The 6,202-nt window shown below is 44.7% G+C and overlaps 1 pseudogene across 1 annotated transcript; it reads left to right on the top strand.

The window, feature by feature from the left end:
* The first annotated feature begins 4,103 nt into the window (after window positions 1–4,103).
* Window positions 4,104–5,393, top strand: LOC311617407 (phosphoethanolamine/phosphocholine phosphatase-like; annotated as a pseudogene). The gene is made up of 2 exons: window positions 4,104–4,254; window positions 4,810–5,393. The product of its transcript is annotated as a phosphoethanolamine/phosphocholine phosphatase-like (transcript).
* The last annotated feature ends 809 nt before the right edge of the window (window positions 5,394–6,202 follow it).

The following is a 6,202-nucleotide window of genomic DNA, read 5'->3' on the forward strand; positions in this document are numbered from 1 at the left end:
TAGATAGGTACTTGTTTGTTCCCATTTTTATTCTTTAAGCCTGTGTTCCTTCCTCCTTTTCTATTTCTTCTTTTTAGAATAGTTTCTTTAGCATTTTTTGCATTGCTGTTTGGTGGCAATAAACTCCCTTAGCTTTTTTTGTTTGTGGAGCTCCTGATTTCACCTTCAATTTTGAATGATAGCCTTGCTGGATAGAGTATTCAGTTCCTTGCTTTTCATCACTTTGTATATCTCATGTCATATCTTGATGTGTTTTTGTTGTGAAACCAGTTGATAGTCTTATGGGAGATCCCTTGTAGGTAACTTTCTGCCTCTCTCTTGCAGTTTTTTAGATTTTTTCTTTTTCTTTTACATTTGCCAATTGAATTATATGTCTTTGGGATTCTCTGTGCTTCCCAAAGTCAGGGAAGTTTTCTGTGGTTATATCTTCAAACAGGTTTTCCATTCCTTGCTCAGCTTCCTCTTCTTCTGGCACTCCTATTATATAGATATTTCATTTTATGGTGTCCCAAAGCTCCCTTAAATCCTTCTTCTACTTTTAAAATTTTTTTCAGTTGTTGTTCTGCTTGGGTGTTTTATTCTATCTTGACTTCTAACTTGCTGATTTTGTTTTCAGCTTCTAGTCTACTGTTGAAATTTTCTATGATTTTCTTTATTGCAGCTAAGTCATTTTTCATCTCCTGTTGATTCTTATTCATGTTGGTGTATTTCTCATTCAGCTCCTTATAATTCTCATTGAGTTGCTCTTCCTTCTCATTCAGAAGTTTGAGTATCCTTATAACCATTACTTTGAATTCTTTCTCTGACAAATTACTTGCCCCTATTTCATTTAGTTCCTTTTCTGGTGATTCTTTTCTTTTTTTGGGGGGAGATTGTTTCTTTGTCTACCCATTTTTGCTGTTTCTTTCTATTTGTTTCTATGTCTTAGATAAAACTTCTATGCCACCCAGATTTTTTTGATTGGTCTTATGTAGTATATGTTTTCTGAAACACAGTGGTGCAGTCTCTCAGGTCTCCTGGGCTGGGTGTTCTAGGAAGGCCCCTTACTTGTGCTGCTTGGGTTCTCCTGTTGTAGCTGAGTCTTGAATGTAATTGTCCTGTTTGTGGATGGAGTCTCCACTCAGGGTGTCTGATTATGTGACTCACTCTGTATCATGTTATGCCAGCCATTGTGGAGGTGCTGACCAAACAGCACAAAATACAATAGGATAAGACACAACACAGAAAGAACAGAAAAAGAATGTACACAAGAGCCCAATAGCCACAACAAAAGTAACCACCAGAAAGACAAAATTATGAAAAAGAAAATAGAGTAAAAATGATAGGGGGGAAAAATATGGAAATATGGGGAGAAAACACAACAGAACAAACAAACAAATAAACCAAAAGCACAAACAAAAAACACCCAGAAAAGGGAGAGGGGTATAATCTATAGGTGCAGAGTTTAAATAAAGAAAATAAGATTAAAGAATTAGAGGAATGGGGAAAGGACCATGATTTAGAATAGAGGAAAGAGAAAAGAAATGAGAAGATAAGAAAAAAAAAAAAAAGTTTGAAAAGGAGAATAGAGGAGGGAGCAGAGGAGAGAGCAGATAGGTCTAACTTTAGGAAATGAAGTAAGTTAAAACATTAGGAGATGAAGAAATGAGCCGGAGGAGAGAGGGAAAAATTGAATAGTGATGAAAAAGAAAAGAGAAAGGGAAATTGAGTAAGAGTAGGGAAGATGAAATTAGATATATTAATAAACCCAACAGAGACTAGAATTATAACAAATCAATAAAGCAGATAAAGAGGAGCAATTTTTTAAAAAGAGGAGGAAAACTAAAAAGGAGAAAAGAAGAATACAGGAGGGGGAAAAAAAGAGAGGAAGAAAAAAGTGTAAAAAATAATTTAAAAATAAAAAATAATAAAGTGAAATGTCATTTCACTTCAGCTGAGTTTTAATGCCCCATGGGAGCTGGCTTAGGACCCCACTCTTCTGTTTGGTCTGCCAATTCAGGGCTTCCAATTAAGTATTGGGTCGGCAGCTAAGTAATTGCGGATTTTTTAAAGAAAATCAAAGACAATTTTTTCATGGAACTAAATAACTTTATTCTGTAATGTATTGCCCATTTTGATCAATCACCTTTTGCCATCTTTCAGGCAGCATCATAATCCCACGTTCAAAAAACTTCTGGTTTTTATTAGCAAAAAACTGAATCAGGTACGATTTGACATCATCATCATTATTGAAATTTTTACCATTCAAGGAGTTTTGTAAAGATCGAAACAAAAAGTAATCAGATGGTGCAAGGTCAGGACTATATGGTGGATGTGGCAAAACATCCCAACCAAGCTCCATTAATTTTTGCCGAGTGACCAAAGTTGTGTGTGGCCTTGCATTGTCATGATGGAATACAACACCTTTTCGATTTGTCAATTCGGGCCGCTTTTCTTCAACTGCATTGTTTAATTTCATTAGTTGTTCAATGTAGACATCAGAATTGATCATTCGGTTGGGTGGTAAGAGTTCAAAGTAGACAATTCCTTTGTAATCCCACCAAACTGATAACAAAACCTTCTTTTGATGAATATCAGCTTTTGATGTTGTTTGAGTTGGTTCACCTGGCCTGCTCCACGATCTTTTCTGCTTGATATTGCTGTAAACAACCCATTTTTCATCGCCAGTTATCAGTCGTTTTAAAAATGGATCATTTTCATTACGTTTCTTTAGCAAATCGCAGCTGCTAATGCGTTGCGTTAACTGTGATTCTTTCAGTTCGTGAGGAACCCATGTATCGAGTTTTTAAACATAGCCAAGTTGTTTTAAGTGATTTTCAATGCATGTATGTGATACATGAAGCTTCTCTGCAATCTCACGTGTTGTACTGTGACAGTCCGAATTGATTATTGCTTTGATTAGGGCGTCATCAACTTCAACTGGACGACCAGAGCGTTTTTCATCTTTGAGTGAAAAATCACCAGAACGAAATTTGGCAAACCAATTTTGACACTGCCGTTCTTTTAAGGCTTCGTCACCATAAACAGCACATAACTTTTTATGAGCTTGCGATGCGTTTTTCCCTTTGAGGAAATAAAAAAGCAAAATATGACGAAAATGTTCCTTTTGATTTTCCATTTTTTAACGAACGCCAAACGAAAACTACAAAACAGATTAAAAAAAACCTTTTTTTTTTTTTACTGATTAACAGCTGAATAGCCAACTATCAAATAACAAAATGTGTTTTACATTTGTACTACGTCTGCAAACCTAAAAATTCAACTGAAGCCATATATGTGTGAAACCCGCAATTACTTAGTTGCCGACCCAATACATAGGCGCTAACCACTGACAGGCATTTTCTCTTGGCTTTTAGCACACTGCTTGTAACTCCGAGCAATCCACTGGTCCACTGCTGTGTCTGTCTCCACAGGCCTTGGCTACAAGCAGGAGGGGCCTATCTGCCCTCTTGTCTGTCTGCCAGCTGTCAATCTTAATCACTCAAGCATCTGTTTCTGACAAGGGTTGGTGCTGTTTTTGCTTTCAGGGAATATAGTGGGTATTTTTTCCTGTCCCAGAGCTACTCCTTCTCGAGTGGCCCCTTGGTTGGTCAGAGATACTTTTTTGGAGACCAGTGAGATCAGCTGGGATCCTGGAGTTTTTATCAGTCTGGTTCCCAGAATAGCAAAGTGGATGGCCCCTCTTTCAATCCAGTCACTGAAGATTCCTTAAGACTGTTCAAATCCATAAGCTTGGCCTCAGCCTTTGTTTCCTCTGTAAAGCTCAAAATGCAGGGTGTAGCAGCTGTATCACCTGCCCTCAGGTGTTGGGAGGGGCTAGCTCCTCTGCAGAGAAATGGCCATTTAGCTTTGGAAGCCTCTGAATGTCCCAATGCAGAACTCCTGGCTACTGCTTTTCCACTTCTCCCTCCCCTGCCTCTCCTCAAGCACTTCAAGTCTGTGCCTTCCTCTCTGCACCAAAGCCTCAGGTGAGTAGTTGCAACTGAAAACTCTTGTGTTCTGGGTTTAGAGATAAAAAACAAAACAAAACAAAAACAATCATGAAACATCAGCTTTCTCTCCCACCAGCGCCGCACTGCTTTCCCCTTTTGTGGGGAAGGCACATGGAGGGGACACCCCAGAAACACATCATCCACGGCCCCTCCGGACTGACCAGAGGCACTGTGAGCTCAGAAATCCGAGGGTGGATAAGACACCGCATCCCATCCAATTCCCATAAGCACCTGGGGCTCCATCCTTCGCCAGAATACCTCCGTGAGCCCCTCTCTCCACTTCAAACGCAGACGGAACAGACTTCTGCCACTGCAGCTCTGGAAGAGAGATGGAAAGAGAGAAATATGGATGAAAGAGAAACACATCCACTGGTTGCCTCCTGCACAAGCTCCGACCAGGGTACCAGCCAGGGAAGAGCCTGCAACTGAGCCAGCTTTTATTTGAGAAACTCTTTTGGATGACACAAAATTATTTAATCATTTAAGACAAAACCACTCTAGAGCAGCGGCCGCCAATCTTTCGGACCTCTCGGACTACCAGTGCTCGGTTGGCGATCACTGCTCTAAAGGAGCTCTGGATGATGGCTAGAGACCAATAGTGCCTACAGGTAGTGCTCCGGGTGGTGTACCAACCATGAGCTGGTGTTTTCCGTGTGCTGGCCTCCATGCCTGTCCAGGGTCTGGGATGTGCCAGCGCCTCTGGCCGAGGCCTGCTAACCGGCCTCTCCCCGGTCTGCGCCCGCCGCGCCCGCTCTCGCTTGCTCCCTCCTCCTGCTGCCCTTCTTCTCTCCCCCTACTCCTCCGCTCCCGCTCCCAGGACGACGGGAAGGCTGTGCGGGGCGCGCCGCACTCTCTCCTCAACTATCAGGGAGAGAACAGCGCGTGGCCAGTGGCCTGCGCGCCACCTGCCCCGGGGGCTTCTACAACAAATGCGTGCGGCGGTGGGACCTGCGTGCCGTCTATGAGGCCACCCTATGTCCCCGGGCATGGGCGACCTGCTGCAGTTTGTGGCCAAGCAGGGCCTGCTTCGAGGTGATTCTCATCTCCAATGACAACACCTTCGACGCTGAGAGCGCTCTGCGCTCCGCCGGCCACCTGCGCCTGTTCCGCCGCATCCCCTTCCACGCGTACAGCTGCGCGCGGTGCCCCCAACGTGTGCCAGCACCAGGCGCTCAGCGATCCCTGCGCCTGCGGGCCCAGCGCGGCTTGCACTTCGAGTGCCTTTTCTACGTGGGCGACGCGCCAATGACTTCTACCCCGGAGCTGCTGGCCGGCGGCGACGTGGCCTTCCCGAGCCGCGGCTACCCTATGCGCCGCCCCATCCTGGAGGCCGAGCCCAGCGTGTTTCGCGCCACCCGGGTCCCCGGGAGACCGCCCTTGGCGGGCGCCTCCAGTCTATAGCGGTGCTAACGGCGTGCTGAGCCGGCTGACTGCAGGGGGGGGGGGAGGGGGGCGCGAAAAAAGGAGATTTCCCCGGAAAAGGGAGATCGGGAAAGACAATCTAGTTTTATAACTTCATTCCTTTCTTTCTTTCTTTCTTTCTTTCTTTCTTTCTTTCTTTCTTTCTTTCTTTCTTTCTTTCTTTCTTTAAATATATTTTATTGATTTTTTTTTTGCCCCCCTCCCTCCCTCCCGTACATACCCTCCCTCCCCAGAGTTCTATGTCCATTGGTATAACTTCATTTCCCTTCGCTTTGGTACGTCCGTCTGGGAATTTCTAGAATTCCATCCCGTCCATTCGGGCGCAGAAAGAGGGAGTTCGGAGCCATCCCTATCTATGTAGTTAAACCAGCTTGGCTGCCTCTCTCAGATCCATGGCAAACAGTTAAATCCTGGAGTCTGACCCAATCCGGGCGATGTGCATACCTGGGAAGGCAGCATCGTTTCCTAAAAGCTTGTCCTCTGAACTGAAGGAAGAGATTCCCTTTTAGGCGAGAGAACTTTAACAGCTGCCCGGCCCCGCAACTTCCCCTCTCCCTGTCCTAGGTCAAGGAGAAAATCCTCACGCATTGGACTCCCCTCGGAAAGAGAGGAAGCTCTCCAGCGACAGCCCCAGGCCTAGATCTCACTTCACCTACAGCGATCCCAACTGCATCCCTTTTCTTGTCTCCCTTCCCCCCCGCCCATCCGGCCAGCAACCCCAAAAGAAGAAAAGCCAGATGGAACAGTCTCCCCCAGATGGTGGAATACGGTAACACACTGTCCGGCTT

This window comes from Pipistrellus hanaki (genome assembly GCF_964339955.1).
Source record: "Pipistrellus hanaki genome assembly, chromosome: 2".
NCBI classification, from domain to species: domain Eukaryota; kingdom Metazoa; phylum Chordata; class Mammalia; order Chiroptera; family Vespertilionidae; genus Pipistrellus; species Pipistrellus hanaki.